The 6,991-nt window shown below is 36.9% G+C and overlaps 1 pseudogene; it reads left to right on the forward strand.

Moving 5' to 3' along the window:
• Window positions 1–2,437: 2,437 nt before the first annotated feature.
• Window positions 2,438–2,576, forward strand: LOC123238558 (annotated as a pseudogene).
• The last annotated feature ends 4,415 nt before the right edge of the window (window positions 2,577–6,991 follow it).

A 6,991-nucleotide genomic window follows, 5' to 3' on the forward strand; every position in this document is an offset into this window, starting at 1 on the left:
AAGAGAAATAATTAAAAGAAGAGCAAGACTGACTGACCCTACTAAGTAAGCTACGATTGAGAAAGAAAGAGGAGGAACCCATGGCATTATTTTAGTGTAACATTTCTAGCCACAGATAGAAGGAATTCTGTGCTTGGATTTTTCCCTAAGGGAAACCAGATCCATCAATTCATAAAAGCATTTAAATATCACTTTAAGACTTGCAAAGCTCAGTCCATGAATTATCTAATTTGTTCTTCATAATATCCTTCAGAATCAAGTACTATTATTATTCTCATTTTATAGATGAGAAAATTGAAGCTAAGGGGGTTTAAGTAATCTGCCCAGAGTTGTAGACCTAAGAAGTGTCTGAGACAAAATTTTAATTCAGGTCTCTAAACTACAGGTCTACTAGTCAACCTAGGATTCGTATTACTTTAGACTATTAATAGAGATCCTTTATCAATGCTTCCCAATAAGGAACTTTAAGACCCTAATCAACATACTCCCACAACCTTGACTAAAACTATGGCATTCCCTGCCCTCTTACCTGGCACTTTTACAAAGAGGAACAAAAAGAATAGGATCATGGATAAATAAGGACCAAACACATTTTTTTTAAATAGTTTGGCCAGATTTCTTGGTTGCAATATGATCAGACAGAGCTTTAAGGGTAAAGGTTTGGGTGGAAATGGAGTGTACAAAGTTTCTAGGGATTGAGACAAGCAAGGATAGAAAAGTCACTGAATAAGATCCAAGACAGAGTTACAGAGAACTTGGCGAGGGGCACCATTTCTGCCCCCCACCAAGTCTACTAGGAAAAAATACAAGGGAATCCCTAAGTCAGGTGTCATTGACCACATTCATGTTGGACTAACTTTACTCATATGACGCTAGGTGCAAGAATCCTATAACTCCAGTCAAAGCACTGCAAACCCTCTAGCACGGGGATCAGCAACCTTTTTGGCTGTGAGAGCCATAAGCGCCACATTTTTTAAAATGTAATTTCGTGAGAGCCGTACAGTGCTCACAGTGCCGCTCCTGTAACAGCACCCGAAAAAAAAAATTGACTTTATGGCTTCTGCAGAAAGAACCATATCTGGCCCTCAAAAGAGCCATATCTGGCTCTAGAGCCATACGTTGCCAACCCCTGATCTAGCATCTCAGTCCCAGGTGACCCAAATTGTTAGGAACTAACCCCAGCTGCTCCACCTTGGTAGCAGCCCAACTCCAACAGCCTTCCTGGGTAGTAGCCTCAACACACCATAGAATTTAGTGCTGAGAGGGGATCTTCATGGTCAAAATGTCTTTCCCATTAACCCCCAGGCCAATGTGGAGAAGAGGATGTCAGAGTTAGGACAAATGTGGATGAAACTATGGTGTAAACATAAATAAATGTTTCTAGGTCTGCTGTCCTTATCTTAAAATTAAAAAATAAATAAATAAAACCTTCCTTCTGTCTCAGAATCAATACTAAGTATTGGTTCCAAGGCAGAAGAGTGGTAAGGGTTAGGCTACTGGAGTTAAGTGACTTGCCCAAGGTCACATAGCTAGGAAGAATCTGAGTTCAAATTTGAACCCAGCATCTCCTGTCTCTAAGTCTGGCTCTCTATCCACTGAGTCACCTAGCTGCCTCAGCTGTACTTATCTTTAGCAATATTTTTTTTAGGTGAACTGAAGAAGTTACTGATTATCTTCCAGCCTGAACAACAAGCTTCGAATCAGAAATTTTCAAACTTGATCCTGTTTCATACACTAAACTTAAGTTAGTTGGTCTTCTTGTTTTTTGCTTTTGTTTTTTTTTTATTTCTGCAAAGGAAATTTGAGCTATGCTACAAGAACTAACCTTTTGCAATAATATTTACACTATGTTAGCGTTTTGATTTCTCCATCATAAGTATAATTACTAAGAATTTGACTATAACCCCATCCTCACCCTCTGTGCCTTGGAACATGCTGTGGAAAATGTGTTGAATCTCAATCAAATTGTTCAGTCTGTTATATTGAACAGGAAGCTGATAGTTATTCATGTTAGGTTTGTTTGTTTTTTTTTTTTAACAAAAAGAATTAGCAAATTGGGAATGGCACAGACTGGTAACTCCTCTGTAATTTACTGTCTTTACAATTACCCAGTCTACTGAGAGTTTAAGTAATTATCCTATGATCTTAAACATATAGGAAACATATAGGTGTCACAAGCAGGCCTTGAAAGCTGAACTTCTAGACTCCCAAATTTGACCTATTTTCCACCAATGTATGCTGCCTCCTAAGTTGGCAGCTATATTGCCATCTATTGATACTGCTAATACAGTAAATTTCAGAATAAATGCAAAATGCTAATAAATGAATTTGTTCAAGCTTCCAAGCTAAGTTTTTTATAACTATTATTCCTGTAACCTCTTAGATAGTAATCTCTCTGATGAGTTTTGGTTGCTCGAGCCACTCTCATATAATCGAAAGAGCTTCTTGGCCTTTTGGCTAAGATCAAGTGTAGTATCATATAATCGAAAGAAGCCTAGATAGATTTCTAGAAAAAGGATCTTGTTTTAAAGTCTGCCTTTTCTACTCACTGCTATATGTGACCTTGGCAAAACCCTTTCTGCCTCTCTTGACCTCAATTTCCTTCTCTATAAAATGAGGATATTGGATTATGGGAAAAAGAAAGAGGAGGGGAAAATGGTTCTTTCTAGCACTATACCCTATGGTCCTACTATCACAATTTTTTTCAAACTACTTTCCAAGAAGTTATCAAAAAGCTATATACAGTTGATCTAGTTTTCAAAATACAGAATTCATTCCTTTAGGTTAGCATAAGTTGTAAGAAATATTGGAGTGAAGATCTTAAAAAATCAAAACTTTTTAGAGAGGGATTCATTTTGCAACTTGCAATTAGTGCTAAGCAAAGATAATTCCCACTTGGAAATAGTCGGCCTGTGTGGAAAGTATCTTTCCTTCTTTCTCTCCAATACATATCATATCCCAAAACCTAAAACCCCAAAACCAGGCACCAGCCACCTCTGTCTCCCTACCACAGGTCTAGGTGTGTACTTCCAAGGCTAAAATTGGGTTTTGTTTTGCTTTCTAAAGAGAATTTTCCGTGGCAGCTAAGTAGCTCAGTAGATAGAGAGCCAGGTCTAGAGAAAGGAGTGCCTGGGTTCAAATCTGACCTCAGATACTTACTGTGTGACCCTGGACAAGTCACTTAATCCCAATTGCCTAGCCTTTACTACTCTTCTGCCTTGGAACTGATCCTGAGTATTGATTATAAGACAGAAGGTTAGGTTAAAAAGAGAGAGAGAGAGAGAATTTGCCTACCAACTAAAAGAAAAACAATAGAGTAAAACATACAGAATTAAATGTTGGCCAGTTACAGAGTTGTCAGGCATCCCATAATCTAGCCATTTTAAATTACAGAGAAGCTAAAGCATAAGTTTATTCAGAAACAGATGGTTCTAGAGAGAATAGTAGAAATCAAATTTTACTTTAATTTTTATAACCCTTACCTTCCATCTTAGAATCAATACTGTGTATTGGTTCCAAAGCAGAAGAGTGGTAAGGGCTAGGCAATGGAGATTAAGTGACTTGCCCAGGATCACACAGCTAGGAAGTGTCTGAGGCTAGTTTTGAACCCAAGACCTTCTGTTCCTAGGCCTGGCTCTCAGTCCACTGAGCCACCCAGCTGCCCTCAAAATCACAGAATATTAGAACTGAAAAGAATCTTGGAGATCATTTTAGTCCAATTCCCTTGTCTCATAGATTAGGAAATTGAAAAGCCAAGAGAAACAGCCTAAAGTAACCCTATTAAGAAGTCTAACCACTTTTCAGTGTCCCAGCACCAAAGGTTTAAACAGCTAAACCATGCATGTTCCTCAACAATCATATTCTTTGACTTATGCCCTCTGCTCTGGGGATTCCTCTAGGAACACTGACTGGCTTTACTTCCATTCAGAATTTATCCTAAAAGAAAATCAGCCATTGCTTGTGTCTATCGAGGAAAAATGAGGCTGGGGGTGGGAGAAGGGCCTTCAGCTCTCATACAAGAAGTCAAACTAATAATACATTCACAAAGACTTTGTTTAACACAATAAACACAAAGGAATAAAGATGCAGTTCATAAATAATGAAAAGAATTCCCTTTCCTTCTCAAGTGAGCTGAAAGTCCCCAAGGATTTATATGGTCCTTCAAGTTTATATTAGCATGAGTAAGCACCTTCTCCTCTCCTCCAAGGGCATTAGAACTTCCAACATTAAGTAGGAAATTTCTTTTCTACAGTGAGATCAATCAGTCCTAGTACTAACAGTCCTCAACCTTTTTAGTAATATACTGAGGTTGAGCCTCTCTTCCCACCGCCTGCAAAGGGTAAATACTTGGGCTTATCAGAGGACCCACTTCTCTTCCCACAGACCTACAAAGTCCACAAAATTTACTTTTGTCAGTGAAAGGCAATGCCTGAGTTTGTTCCATACCATAATGGTCCCACTCCTTGCTGTTCCTTGACTCTAGTTCCTGGTCAATCAACCAACAAGTATTAAATTATGTCCATGTGCTAGGCATTATGCCATACATAACTATGCTAGGTATTTGTTGATTTTTTTTAACCCTTGCCTTCTTTAAATCAATACTAAGTATAAGTTCCAAGGCAGAAGAGTAGTAATGGCTAGGCAATTGGGATTAAGTGACTTGCCCAGCCAGGGTCACAGAGCCAGGACGTGTCTGAGACCAGATTCAAACCCAGCACCTCCTGGTACTCTATTCACTGAGCTACCTTGCTGCCCCATCTATGCTGGGTGTTTGAGGATTCAAAAATAAAAGTGATATAGTCTTGCCTCAAGGTTATATCCTAAAAAGGAAGACAATATGTAAATAATTTACTATAGCTAAAGTAAATATGAGGTAATCTTGAAGATAAGAATGGGGAAGATACTAATAGTTGTGAGAATCAGGAAAGGTTTCTTGCAGAAAATAGCATTTGAGCTGATTCTTGAATTTTTTCTAAGATTCTAAGAGGTAGAGATGGAAAAAAGCATAAGAGTAAGCCCATGCAAAGACATGTAAAATTATGTGAAGAAACTAGTTTGATGATGCAATGGAATCCTGGATTGAAATCAGGAAGACCTGACTTTGAATCCCACCTCAGACACTCTAACTGCCTCATTTTCCTCATCTGTAAAATGGGGTAATAGTACCTACCTCCCAGGATTACTTTGAGGATAAAATGAGATAAGATTAGCAAGTGCTATAAAAATATCAGCTTTAAATGCTATGAAAATGTTAGCTATCATTATTACTATTAAAAAGGATCAGGAAAGGCTTCCTGAAGGAGAGGGTACATGAGCTAAGCCTCAACCAAAGCTAGGGATTCTGAGTCCAGAGAATTTTGCCATCAAAGACTGTCATACTCTTGGATTCTAAACTACTTTTCTAACTCTTTCTCAATTTTAAATATATTCATACTGAGATCATCATCTTTATTTTGGTCATGGTTTTACTTTCTTAACTTTATCACTTCATTTCCTACATTTCTCTGGTTTCCATATTTCTTGTCTTTAGCATTGTAATAAAGCTGACACATATATAGACCACAATTTGTTCAGACACTAGCAGTATGACTCTGGGCAAGACACGTAACCCTGTTTACCTCAGTTTCCTCATCTTTAAAATAAGGTAGAGAAGGAAATATCAAACTACTTCATTGTCTTTGCCAGGAAAACCCCAAATGAGGTCATGAAGAGTCAGAGATGACTGAAAACAACTGAATAACAACAACAAAGGTATTGGGTACTATGCTAGGTTTTGGGGCTAAAAGACAAAAAATGTAACTAAACAGGGGAATGGTTGAGCAAATTGGGGTCTGTGCATGTGATACTTTTTACTAGTGTTAAAGACAGCAAATGAGGAATTCAAAGAAATGTATAAAAGCATGAATGAAGTGATGAAGTTAAGAAAACAGAGGCAAGACCAAAATAAGGACAATGATTTCAATAATGTAAATGTAAACAACACTAAAAAGCAACTAAACTTAGGGAGAATTACAATAAATAATCTTGCTTCCAAAAAACAAAATGTGAAATTCATATACCTCTTTTCAAAAAAGATGAAAGGAACTCAGTGTGAGATATTACATATATTATTAGAATTAAATGCTTTCTGCTCAGTTTTTCTTTGTTTTGATAGATAGATTTTATTGATTAGAAAACCAGGGCTACCATAGGCTTACGTGACTTGCCAAATATACAATCAGGCTGTACATCCAGTATCCTTTCCACTTGAGTATCGTTCAGCTTACGTCCAGAAAGAAAAGCTCCTGTTCCCCAGAATTTGGTACTATGGTCTCTCTAATTCACTTTTTTTCAAGAGTTTTATGAAGCATGCATTTTGTTTTATTTCCTTTGCAATACATTTCCATTTGTCCACATTCAATGTCTTGCTATAGAAAGCTGCTTCTTAGACTATTATCCTATAGGTCTGTACCTATGAAGCCCCTAGGAGTTTCCTAGGATATTAAAGGAAGATAAGTGTTAAAACAGAACCTTAGAATAAGCAAGTAAATATTTTTATGGTTATAATCATGATCTTTATTAATTATTTTTGCCACAATACCACTTTGCATTTTTATGGGATCTTCCTCCTAAGGAGTTAATGGTATATCCAACAATTTCTGCTTCCTAGTCCCTATTTTATCATGAGCTATTCTTATGACTTATTTTTCTTAGGTTGAGACAAATAACACTAGAAGCTATCATCTAATTAATTCTTATGTGCTTTTATAGAAATTATGAAAAAATACTTAACAATTAAATGCATCACAATACTCTATTACAACATTCTGTTTCCATTTTGTTGATTCATACTATTATCTAGCCTTCCTTTTACTGTTTCCACTTCTATGAACTATGAATTAATAGAAAAACAATTACAAAATCAACCACCAAAACATATGAATATAAAGAAAGCTGAATAATTCAGAACCCAAAACTCATTTTCCTCCCTTCTGTCTAACCCAAGTCTAGT

Source organism: Gracilinanus agilis, chromosome 2, assembly GCF_016433145.1.
Source record: "Gracilinanus agilis isolate LMUSP501 chromosome 2, AgileGrace, whole genome shotgun sequence".
Lineage (NCBI taxonomy): Eukaryota > Metazoa > Chordata > Mammalia > Didelphimorphia > Didelphidae > Gracilinanus > Gracilinanus agilis.